Here is a 13,351-nt window from a genome sequence, read left to right as displayed (position 1 = left end):
GGGCAACGGGACGGTAATCATTCAGACAGGCTACAACTGATTTCTTTGCTACAGGGATGATTGTGGAAGTTTTGAAGCATCTGGGGACAATAGCTTGACTAAGGGAGATGTTGAAAATGTCTGTCAGGACATCTGCTAATACATCAGCACATTCCTTGAGCACACGTCCAGGGATGTTGTTGGGACCTCCCGCTTTTCGTGGGTTGACCCTGGCAAGTGTCCTCCGTGTTTGCTCTGGATCAATGATTGGAGCCGGCTGGTCAGATAGTAAAAAAGGACTGGCTCTCCCCCTTGCTGTAGTCTTTGATGCTTTGAAGCGGGCAAAGAAATTGTTAAGCCCGCTTAACTACATACAAAGAAACACAATAGAATCAATGAAAAACTGCACACAAAGATGGACAAACAACCAATGTGCAAACGACGACTAATTGCGCAAATACAAAAAAGGAAAATAAAAGCAGTACTGTAATAATAAATATTGAGAACATGAGTTGTAGAGTCTTTGAAAGCCTGATGGTTGAGGGAGTTCCTGAACCTGCTGGTGTGGGAGCTAAGGCTCCTGTATCTCCTTCCTAATGACAGCAGCAAGAAGAGAACATGTCCTGGATGATATGATGCAGCATTATTATTTCCTTTCTTGGAAAAAAAAATTCAGATCTTGGCATTTGTCAGATTTTGAGCAAATCAACTCAACAGAATGACTGGCTGAAACCTGTAGGTGATTTTGACAATGTACTTCCCTGCACAGTGACTGTGCCTCGGTAACTTTGTTCCCTGGGTACAAGATTTGTCATATCTCCATAGGTTCATGTGCACATCATTTAATACTACAATGCCTCAAGACACAAAAACATTTTTGAAACAACTTTATTAGCAAGATAAGATCTTGCTTTTTACTTTCTGCGGTTTGGATTTTGAACAAAAAGGTCTATTTTGCACTGTACATTGTTGTTGTGAATTTTAAGCAGCTTTTGCATTGATTAGCCTTTCACAGTTTGGAGGAAAGAAAGGCATACATTTCATTAATGGCTTTTCACTTCAATATTATACATGTTACATCATAGCAACCTCTTGGGATGTAGTCACTGCCATGGTACAGGCAATTAACACACAGCAAGTGCCCATGATAGAGCAGTACCTCAGCCCAATGTTGGCCGACCTTTTAACCTATTCTATGACCAATATAACCCTTGTCTCCTACATGGTAGGACTCCTCGGTAGCCTAGCGGTTAGTGTGACACTATTACAGCTCAGGGTGTTGTTATTCGATTCTGGCATCTTCTGTAAGAAAGTTTGCACGTTTCCTTCTGTGTGCACGTGGGTTTTTTCCAGGTGCTCTGATTTCCTGCCACAGTCCAAACATGCACCGAATCGTAGGTTAATTGGCCATTGTAAATTAAACTGTGATTAGGCCCGGGTTAAATTTGTGGGTTGCTGGCTTGGTGGACCAGAAGGGCCGTTTCCGCGCTGTATCTCTAAATTAATAAAGGAACCTCCATTTTTTCTTCCACCCATGTGCCAATTGAAGTCTCTCTTAAACACGTGCACTCTGAAGCCTGTGCAAAAGGAGAGAGACTTCCATGCGTAGGAGGCCCGATCGATTCACCGAATGAGCAATTGGCTGCAATCTCACGATCGATCCAGCACGGTTCTGCGCAGGTGGTGACACGAGGTTTCTTTGCCTTGTGGCTGCCTGTAAAGTGACAAAGCTCAGGGTTGTATAGTATATACTTTCATTGGTAATAAATGTACTTTGAACACTTCCTCCACAACCCTCCGCCATTCCCTTTTTTACCAGCTGTCTCCCCTCTCCACTCTCAGTCTAGATGTAGAGTCTTGACCGTAAAAGTTGGCAATTCCTTTCCCATCCCCCTGCCTGACCTGCTGAGTCCCCTCTGGCATTTGTTATTTAAGCCCATCACCCCTACTGGGACACAGGCCCCCGACAGCGGCTCACCACAGTCCCCTGTCCTGGGATTGTCCACAGGCCTGTGGTGTCAGAATGTAGGCCACACCGGCGGATGCTCATTGGCTGGCCTGTCTTTGGCTTTCCCTTAGGTTACCACGTTACCGGTTGCACAATGGTGCTGGATGACAGAAGGACAATTCTTGACCTCACAATCTATAACCATATAACCATATAACAATTACAGCATGGTAACAGGCCATCTCGGCCCTTCTAGTCCGTGTCGAACTCTTACTCTCAGTAGATCATAATCTACTGTTATGATCTTGCATTTTACCATTTATCTGCACTGCACTATCTCAGTAGCCGTTACACTTTATTCTGCATTGTTATTATTTTACCTTTCTCTACTGCAGTTTACTGCCACATCACTCACCGCAATGCCGAACGGACTCCATAGTCTATAGACTCACTTTCAAGGATTCTACACGTATTATTTATTTTCTTTTTCTTTACTTGTATAAATTGTCTTTTTGCACATTGGTTGCTTGTCAGTCTTTCCTAATTAGAGCCCTCCATAAAATCTATTGCATTTCCCTAGCTTCCTGTAAATGCCTGCAAGAAGATGAGCCTCAAGGTTGTACAGTACTGAGCAAAAGTCTGAGGCACACGTATGTAGCTCGGATGCCTAAGGCTTTTGCACAGTACTGTTGTAATTTTAAGTACTGCACTGTACAGCTGCTGCAAAAAAGAATTTCATGACATATGTGAGTGGTGATAAACCTGATTCTGATATGGGTCTCTAATGTGGACTGAAAGTAGGAAGGGGGCAAGGAGAGGGAATCATGGTTGGGAAAAAGGGAAGGGAGCGGAAAGTACCAGATCATTCTGTAATGATCAATAAACCTGTTGTTTGGAATTAAATGACCTTGCCTTATGTCTCAGGGCTGGGTATTTCCACACCTGTGCCACCCCCTGCCCCTGGCACTCCTTCTCTGCCACCTGTCCCATACCCCTCCCATGGTGCTCCACCCTCACCATTCCCAACATCCTTTGCTCTGGCCAGATTTACAAACCCGCTCTCTGCTCCACATTGACAAATACAATACTGTGCAGATGTCTCAGGCACCTTAGCTATATATATCCCTAAGACTTTTGCATAGCACTGTATATGTACTTGGATAATAAATTTACTTGGAACTTGCTCTTGGTGATGATCTGATCCGTATGAACAGTATGCAAGACACGCTTTTTGCTGAATCTCAGTGATATTAATAAATCAACACCAATACTAAAGAGTAAGTGAGCATTGATGGAAGAAAGGAAATGTTCAATCTTTTGATTTAAAAATTTAAAGAGGCATCTTTAGTAATTTGTAAGTTCAGGAAGGAGTGTGATATTTTCAAAAAAGTAACCCTTAGGAAGAGCAAGGAAACAGCAAAGCTGTGTTTAATAGCTTGGCTTCCTGCCAAAGTACATAGTTCTGTTTAGAAAAAAGTGAACTGTTTTAAATACTAACAGCATCAACTGTGATCTGAAGGAAGCCACCAGGAAGCACGTGTCTCAGTCTAAATTTTTGGCTTCTGTCTCTTGATGTGTGTAAACAGACCTTTAGTTTTCTTCCATCCCTGGGGCGATTTGTAAATCATCAGATGTAGGGAAATCCCCTGTCCCATCGCCAGAAATAAATCACAGACAACCACTCTCAACTTATTGCTTATTTATTTATTTTGGAGTCTCTAAGCCGCACGTCATACATTTGTGCCTCACTTAAAAGTACATACGAACATACGGTTTCTCCCAGCTCCGTGTTTTTACTTTCAATTAGTTCATATGCTTTGGAGCCACAAACATAACAGTGGCAATGAGGAAGTTTTAAAGGAACCCGAGACCCGTTGAAGTGCAGCACAACATTCCAGTTTTTTAAAAAAGTGCAGCATGTGCTTCCTCAGGAATGGGCAGAGACTGTCGACATTAAAGAAAAGGCTGAAAATGGATAAGCTCACGGGTTCATAAACAGTGATTAAATTTATAAAAAGCAGGAATGCTTAGCTACAGCAGAAGGATTCACACATTTGATTACACAACAGATAACTAGCTGCTGTAGACGGAATTAATTGAACAATATTTTAAAGCAAAATGGAATAGCCAATGTGAGACAAACACCATTGGGTGGAAAAGTATACAGTTTTCTGACGAACTTGACTGCTCTGACCAAACCAGCCAAAATAAGCTTTGCTCATATCTTGAATGCAATGCGGGAACATTTAGAACCAAAACTATTGTTGATTGCAGAATGCTTTAGATTTAATAAGTGCAATCAAAAGGAAGGGGAGTCCATTTCAGCTTATGTGGCTGAATTGAATAGGTTGTCTGAACAATGTCAGTTCAGTGATTGAATTGAATTGACTTTATTTCTTGCATCCTTCATATACATGAGGAGTAAAAATCTTTACATTACCTCTGATGGGCTTAATGATGCACTGAGAAATCATTTAGTTTATGGAATCATACAAGAAAGCATTCAAAAATGGCTCCTAACTGAAGCATAACTTACATTTAAAAGAACAGTTAAAATAGCTGTATCAATGGAAACAACAGACAGAGATGGAATTGAGTTGCAGTTAGGATGAAAGTGACTGTGAACAAAATTGCAATGTCTGAAAACAGAAACTAGATCGCCTGAACAAATTGTGTTACTGTTGTGGCAGAGGCTCACATACACCAGACCAATGCTGGTTCAAAGGTGAAATTTGCAGAAAATGCAACACAGTAGGATACATACAAATAACATATCAGGCAGACAAATGTAAATGAGCTGTACAGGAAGAGAAAAAGACAAAAAGCTGAGTTGCAGTTTCATAATGATGAGAGTGATGCAGGACTGGAAGCCTTGAGATTAAAAACTAACGATAGGTAAACAATATGGCTTATGCCAGAAATGAATGGCAAATTAATTTAAATTGAATTGGACACTGTGTCAGCTGTTTCAACATTTTCCAAAATGGGTTTGCATGACATTTCAAAGATGCTGAACTGAAACCTCCAGATATCCAACAAAGAACTTATACTGGAGAAAAGATCATTTCTGTGGGAATGACATTGTTAACAGTGAAATACAACAACGAACAAGCCACACTGGGCTTTTATATGGTGAAAAACAGGAGGGCCGCATTGTTGGGATGTGATTGGCTGAGACAACTACAACTTAATTGGAAATCCATCCATCAGTTGCATGCCACATCCTCTGCATTAGAGTCAAATGAAAGTGAATCAAGAAAGGTGCTGGATGATGTCCCTACTGTCTCCAGGCTGAGCACCATGAACTATTGTCCAACAGAGGGCAAACGGGTGTTGGTGACAAACTCTGTGCCTCCAGCTGGAAAACATATAGGACCATGGAAGGAGCGTGCAACTCAGAAGAACCATGAAAGTGACGAAAGCAGCGGTCTGACTGCAACAGTTTTTGTGGGCAACCTATCTGAGCATGCTTCCGATCGGTTAATCAGGCAGCTACTTGTGTAAGCTGGAAGAGAGTTCAAGGAGATTCAGGAAAGTTGCAAGCATTCGGCTTTTGTGAGTATAAAGAACCAGAATCTGTTCTGTGAGCATTAAGGTTGTTGCATGAACTTCAAGTGGGAGACAAAAAGCTACTTGTAAAAGTAGATGCAAAGACCAAAGCCTAGCTGGATGAGTGGAAAGGCAAAGAGAAAGGAGTCAGTGGAAATACAGAAACAGAGAATTGGTCAGATGATGTTGTGGATGAGGAAACCAAGAAGTGAGATCAGATCGTAAAGGGAGCAATGGAAGATTAACGAGAATACTCCGGTGAACTAAATGCACCTTCCCAAGAGCAAGATGCACAAGCTCAAAAGAAGCAAAAGGAAAAGAAAGAGGATGACACGAGTGCTATGGAAATGGAAGAGGATAAACGAGATCTCAAGAAATTAGCAAATTCAGAGAAACTGACAAGAAAGTAGAAAAAGAAAAATGAAGGCAAGAAGAAGAAAGATGGACAAGAAGTTGAAAAAAGAAAGAAGGAACTTGACAGGAATACAGTGGGAATGAGATCATGAGCAGGAAGGAGACTGTGAGCAAGATCATGACAGGGATCGTGAGAGAACCAAGGATAAGGAAAGGGATTGTGACTGAGAAAGGGATCGAGAGTGGGATAAAGAGAGAGAAAGAAGCTGGGACCAGGAGAGAAGCAAGGACCAAAGTAGATCCTGTGAGAGAAAAGGAGAAGAAATGTTGAAAGGTATGGACAGAGTGGATGTGGCAAAGTTGTTTCCCATGATGGGGGAGTCTAGTACGAGAGGGCATGACTTAAGGATTGAAGGGCGCCCATTCAGAACAGAAATGCGAAGAAATTTTTTTAGCCAGAGGGTGGTGAATCTATGGAATTTGTTGCCACGGGCGGCAGTGGAGGCCAAGTCATTGGGTGTATTTAAGGCAGAGATTGATAGGTATCTGAGTAGCCAGGGCATCAAAGGTTATGGTGAGAAGGCAGGTGAGAAGAACGTTGAATGGCCAACTTCTGCTCCTTTGTCTTATGGTCTAAGAAAGGTGTCCAGAGCTGTCAGTAGCACTTCCTGCAATCTCAGAATCAACTCCTACAACCACCATGGAGGAAGTCCCAGAATCTGAGATTGTTTTACAGCCACAAGTCTCACCTGCCAAGTAGAGTGATCTGCTTTGTCAACAAAGATGTTATTCCACAAGAGTAAGAAATTTTCCACAGTGATTAAATCCTTAGGCCTGAATGGGACAATTTAAAATTTACTATGCTGTGGATGTCTATGTATGTAGTAGTTGTCTTGTATAGTATACTGCATGTATACTGTATATACACATATACACAGTATATCTACAGTGTATAAGTTGAGATATTGAGTTGGAGTTTATAGATAAGCAGAGAGGAATGTTGTGTGTTTAATATATCAGTAATATTTGATTAATATTGCAAATATATTGTTTGATGAAGCATGCTTTGATGTTTAAATAATTTATTATGGTTATATGTACAAAGTATATGTCATCACGGACACCATGTCAAACGTGGACACCTTGGTTAAAGGTAAATACGAATGTACAGAATTTCTCCCGACTCCATGTTTTTGCTTTCAATTACCTATAGTTTTTATGCTTTGAAGTTACGAAACATAACAGCAAGGACTATATGAACGGGCATAACGTTTAGGTGATTAACGTCAAAGATACACACACAAAATGCAAGAGGAACTGGTCAAGGCTCTTGGCTCAAAAAGTTGACTGTTTGTTCATTTCCGTAGACGCTGCCTGAACTGTTGAGTTCTTCCAACATTTTGTGAGTGTTGCTGTGGATTTCTGCAGATTCCCTTGTGTTCATAATATCAGAGGTAAGTTTTTTACACAGAGAGTGATGGATACGGGGAATGTGCTGCCAGGGGTGGTGGGAGAGGCAGATACATTAGCGACATTTAAGAGGCTCTGAGACATGGACGATAAATGGAGGCTATGTGCTAATGAAGAGTTAGATTGATCTTGGAGTAGGTTAGAAGTTTTGCACAACATCATGGGCTGAATGGCCTTTAGCATGCCGTATTCTGCTATAACAACATACTGTCGACGGCAGACACGGCAGCCCGTGTGTGTCAGTGCAGCAGACAGCAAGCTGGAGGAACTCATCAGGTCAGTCAGCATCTATGGAGAGAAGTGGGCAGTTATCATCATTTTGGATTTATACCTTTCATTAGTACTGGGCTTATGAAGGGTCTCAATCCAAAATGTCACTAACTATTTCCCAGCATAGAATATTGCCTGACCTGCTGAGCCCCCCAGTGTTTACGTGTTGCTCCAGATTTCCAGTGTATACAGTCTCTAGTCTGGGGGAATGAATGACTGCAATAACAGAGGCTTTCTAACCCATTGGCCAGACTGCACTTGGAGATTGTGAGCTTGTCTAAGAAAGGATGTACTGACATTGGAGAGGGTCCAGAGAAGGTTCACAAAAATTATACCAGGAATTAAAGGGTTAACATATGAGTATTTGATGGCTCTGGCCTGTGCTCACTGAAGTTTAGAAGAAACGGGGGGAAACTCATTGAAACCTCGAACGTTGAAAGGCCTAGATAGGTTGGACTGGAGTGGATATTTCCAATAATAGGAGAGTATAGGACCAGAGAGCACAAGCTCAGAATAGAAGGACTTCCCAATTGAACAGAGATAAGGAAGTATTTCTTTAGCCAGAGGTTGGTGAATTTGTGGAGTTCATTGCCACAGATGGCTGGGGAGGCCAAGATATTATGTATATTTAAAGCAGAGACTGATAGGTTGTGACACATCACAATAGTAGGGAAGGAGGAAGAAGGGTCCCCATGTGACTGGACCCTGACCCCGATCTGTCGGGGATGATGTGGTTACCTGTGTATCAGTCTCCCTACATTACACAAAGTCTCACACAGAATCCACTGTAAAATCCCAGATTAAATCCCGTGGCAAAGGGGTCAGGATTATAAGGTCTGGAAGTCCCTACTCTATTTTGGATCTGGAGCGGCCTCCACAGCCACCCAAAATCCCAGCAACAGACAACCATTTTGGAAAACATCATACTCGACTCAAGTGACTGGCTTACTATGACAACCTCTAAACAGTGACCGCCTATTGTTAGATGTTGCTATCTGACCATGGCTAGCAAGGATTTTTCTTCCAGAAGTATAAATTCAAGACACTCGCTCTGAGTCAAAGAAAATCCAATCCACTTACGGCAGGCTGCCTTTAATTGCGCAGTAATGATTTTCTAAGTATTTGTGGCTTGGCTGATGTAATGTAATTGATTCTGTCGGTTCAATTTGGGAAAACCTCCTTAACGTTTAGTGTGGAAATTGCTTTTTGTACATTTTAGATTGTAACTTATTGTATGTTTTTGTTCAATGGAAAAAGCATTTAAGCCTCGATGAATCCATTTGAATCACAATTAGACTGACCAGCAGGTTACACTGGAGGAAGTGACATCACCAGGACTTGTGATTTGCACACCAGGTGCTCATATGATCATCTACCCCAACCGCCCCCCTGCTCCCATGGCTTCACGTGACTCGGATTGGGTGTGCTGGGACACAGGGAGTCTAAGCAGCTGTTTCACCTTGCCCAAGGGTGACCTGTAGGCTAACGGAATGAAGGAGCACCTTACACCTCCTTTGGTAGCAATGCATCTCCACTCCGCCACCCAACCTGCATGAATATTTATCCATAAATCCCAAAGCCTGCACCCTTGTGACCTCCAATACAGGACGGCATGTAATATTGTACTGCGTGTGTGACAAGGAATGTTTGCTATCATGATGTTCTTGAGCAAATCTGATTTATTGGCCTCAAATTTACGTCACTAATTTGGGCACAAGAGATTGAATTCACCATAATTATGTGCTTGAAAGAATCCTTGGATTTACACTACCAGATTAATCTTGAGATTCTGCAGATAAAGCAACATACATACAATGCTAGAGGAACTCAACAGGTCAGGCAGCATCTGTCTTGAATTGATGTTGGGACCAAGGTTCTTCATTGGACAGCATTTTTAAGGTATTATATTAAAATAATCATTATATTGTTCTTTTTGGTCTAAAATCTAGACAGATGTGAGGACAGTAAGCTGTTGGTGTTGGATTCAAGTTTATTGTCATTCAAACGCTTATATATAAATAACTAAATGAAACAGACTGAAATGTAAATCACAACACAAAAATCACATACAGTACGTAAAATAATATTAACCCAATACAATTAATATTCTGTAAATGTGCAAGTTGACATACGTTTAACTGTACGACATATAGTTAAATATACAACAGTATAATGCTACTGCCGCTGTCATAAATAATGTGTACTGGGTGGTAGCAAGCTTTTCAGGAGTCTCACAGCCTGGGGAAAGAGATAATACCCAGCCTAGCAGTCCACATTTTTCTACTGTGATACCTTTCAGCCTGACGGTAGGAGGACAAAGAGATTGTGGGATGGTTGGAAAGCATTCTGTCATTGGATGAGCAAGATCACATCCTGTATTAGAGATGCAAAGTAGTCTTAACCTGACCTTGACTGTGTGTAATAGATCAATCCAAGGTGTCGGGTGTTACATCACTGCGGGGATGTCAACAGTTGATCGAAGACGACCAAGTGAAGTTGTCAAGTTTCTAGTTCCCCAGAAAATCCAAGAATTTGTGTGTAATCTCTCAAACGCTGTTTCAAGAAGAGAAAATTTAACCACTTGGAAAAATTATACTTTGAACATTGTTATGTACAGTATATGTCGAATATTGACTCATAGTGAAGTCCACTTTACTAGCTGCGCATATACACCTGTTCATTAATGCAAATATCTAACAAAGCAAACATGTGGCAGCAATTCAATGCATAAGAGCATGCAGACATGGTCAAGAGGTTCAGTTGTTCAGACCAAACATCAAAATGGGGGAGAAATGTGAACTAAGTGACCTTGACCATGGAATGATTGTTGGCGCCAGACAGGGTGATTTGAGTACCTCAGTAACTGCTGATCTCCTGGGGGTTTCAAGCACAACAAACTCTAGAGTTTACAGAGAGTGGTGTGAAAAACTAAAAGCATCATGTGAGTGGCACTTCTGTGGACAATAATGCCTTGTTAATGAAAGAAGTCAGAGGAGAATGGCTAGGTTGGTTCAAGCTGACAGGAAGGCAAATTTAACTCAAATAACCACACATTACAACAGAGGTGTGCAGATGAACACTCAGCATGTTGAATATTGAAGAAGGTGGCTACATTAGCAGAAGACCATGAATATATACCTGTAAACATGAGGAAATCTGCAGATGCTGGAATTTCAAGCAACACACATAAAAATTGCTGGTGAACGCAACAGGCCAGGCAGCACCTATATGAAAAGGTACAGTCAACATTTCGGCCTGAGACCCTTCGTCCGGACTTGGCCCGGAACGTCGACTGTACCCCTTCCTATAGATGCTGCCTGGCCTAGCAATTTTTAAACATATACCTATACTCGGTGGCCACTTCAGAAGCTACAGGAGGTACCTATTAAAGTGGCCACTGAATGTAGCTTTTCAAGTTTTTCTTGCTTTCTGATCACACAATCCACTACTCACTTTCTGCATTCTATAATCTGCTCGACCCCTATAAGATTTCTTGAAGATTTTAATTTGGGGCTCTTCGGAGAAGAAAATCTGCTTTTGCCTTGGTGGCTTCATTTGCAATCCCATCTCTTGCCTGCCCTTGAATTGGGCCATGAAAACAAGGACATAGCTTTTCCCCTTTAGAGCATCAGTGATTACTGATTGGGGTTCAATTGCCACTACTATCTGTTAGGAGTTTCTACGCTCTTACGATGACCATGCACATTTCCTCCAGGTGCCCTGGTTTCCTCCCATATTCTAAAGATGTATTTTTAGTATCTTGTGGGTATGCTTTGTTGGCGCTGGAAGCGTGGCAATAATTGTCAGCTGCCCCCTGCACATCATTGGACTGTGTTGGTCTTCGGCAAAACGAACCATTTCACTGTGTATGCTTCAATGTAACGTGGAGCAAAAAGCTGAAATCTTAAAAGAGGTATAAGTCTTCTGACACAGAGTGGTTGATGACTGGAATAGGCTGCTGGGGTGGTACTGAGAGCAGGTACAATAGTTGTGTCTAAGAGGCCTTGAGGCTGACAGATGAACAGAGAGGGGATGGAGGAATACAGACTTTGTGCAGATAGGGAGGATCAACTTCGTTTACCATTGAGGGCCAAGGGACCCGCTCCTGTGCTGTGCTGCTCTATGTTTTGTTTAACCCACTCAGGCTAGTGGCAACTAGGGAAGGGCAATAAATGGCAACACTGTGAGGTCTGTGTTACATTCATTTCTCCTTGAATTCAAGCACTTAATCATTGAGACCATTTTTCCAAAACACTAAGCAAGCCTGCTGCCTCTCTGCAACTCTCTCGTCCTTTACAATGGCCACTTTGGACATTATTCCCCTTAAGGATTAACACTGGTGTTTGGTTTGATAATGTTTCTTTGGGACATTTAGTTCTTTTAAAGGTGTTAGATAAAGACATGTTGATGCATTTAGCAACAGATTGTAAGTATGACTGTGGCTTTGCAATGAAGAAACATCTGGCATCTGAATCAGATTTATGATCACTGATGTAAGCTGTGGTTGAGATCCCACATCTGGACTGAAGGAACGAGTGGAAATAACCTTTTCCACCTCTGGTGCAGACAAGTGTGAGGTGCTGCACTTTGGGAGGACAAACCAGACAAGGAATTACCCAGTGAGCAGTAGGGTCATAAAGAGAGCTTTTAGCACAGTGGCCTTTATTAATCAAAATATTGAAGACACTTCATCGCCATCCACCTCAACGGTGATGATGATTCAGCATATAGGAAGGAAATTGAAAATCTGGCTGAGTGGTGCCACAGCAACAACCTCTCACTCAATGTCAGCAAGACCAAGGAGCTGATTATCGACTTCAGGAGGAGCAAACCAGTGGCCCATGAGCCAGTCCTCATCAGGAGATCAGAGGTGGAGAGGGTCAGCAAGTTTAAATTCCTTTGTTTTGTCATTTCTGAGGATCTTTCCTGGATCCAGCATGTAAATGCCATTATGAAGAAAGCACGGCAGCGCCTCTACTTTGTTAGAAGTTTGCAAAGATTTGACATGACAGCTAAAACCTTGACAAATATCTACAGATGTGTGGTGGAGAGTACGTTGACTGCTTGCATCGTGGCCTGGAATGGAAACACCAATGTCCTTGAATGGAAAAGTTTACAAAAAGTAGTGGATATGGCCTGGTCTATCATGGGTAAAGCCTTTCTCACCAAGGAGCACATTTACATGGAGTGTTGTCACAGGAAAGCAGCATCCATCATCAAGGACCCCCACCTCCTCTTGGTCATGCTCTCAGTTGCCATCAGGAAGGAGGTCCTGGAGCCTCAGGACTCACGCCACCAGTTTCAGAAACAGTTATTACAATTCAACCATCAGGCTCTTGAATCAGAGGGGAGAATTTCACTCAAGTTCACTCATCCCAGCACTGAACTGTTCCTACAATCTATGCACTCACTGTCAAGGACTCTTCATCTCATGCTCTCGATATTTATTGCTTATTTATATTTATTGTTCATTTTTTTGCATTTGCAGTTTGTTGTCATTGATCCTATTGTGTTTCTTTGTATTTACTGTGTATGCACACAAGAATATGAATCATGGTGAAATATATGTACATTGATAATAAATTTTGAACTTTAAACCTACCTTCCCCCTCACCTGGCTTCACTTATCACCTGTCAGCATGTACTCCCCCACCCCCCCCCCCACTTCTTATTCTGGCTTCTCAACCCCTCCTTTTCAATTCTGTTGATTGGTCATGGCCTGAAATGTCAACTGTTTATTCCTCTCCAAAGATACTGTCAGACCTGCTGAGTTCCTCCACC

General features: G+C 42.0%; 1 protein-coding gene across 4 annotated transcripts in view; it reads left to right on the top strand.

Annotated features, from left to right (window-relative positions):
* Positions 1-13,351, top strand: part of adgrl2a (adhesion G protein-coupled receptor L2a) — a 958,846-nt gene that overhangs the window by 132,279 nt on the left and 813,216 nt on the right. The window contains exon 2 of one of the 4 annotated variants that reach the window (XM_072273296.1): positions 7,198-7,284. The exons of the other annotated variants lie outside the window; for them this stretch is intronic. The gene's annotated coding sequence lies outside the window, so the exon portion shown is untranslated. The remainder of the gene's footprint in view (positions 1-7,197; positions 7,285-13,351) is intronic. 4 annotated transcript variants of the gene reach the window in all.

This window comes from Mobula birostris, chromosome 12 (assembly GCF_030028105.1).
Source record: "Mobula birostris isolate sMobBir1 chromosome 12, sMobBir1.hap1, whole genome shotgun sequence".
Classification (NCBI taxonomy): Eukaryota; Metazoa; Chordata; class Chondrichthyes; order Myliobatiformes; family Myliobatidae; genus Mobula; species Mobula birostris.
Note: the sequence above shows the minus strand (reverse complement) of the source record. Positions and strands in the feature narration are given on the sequence as shown.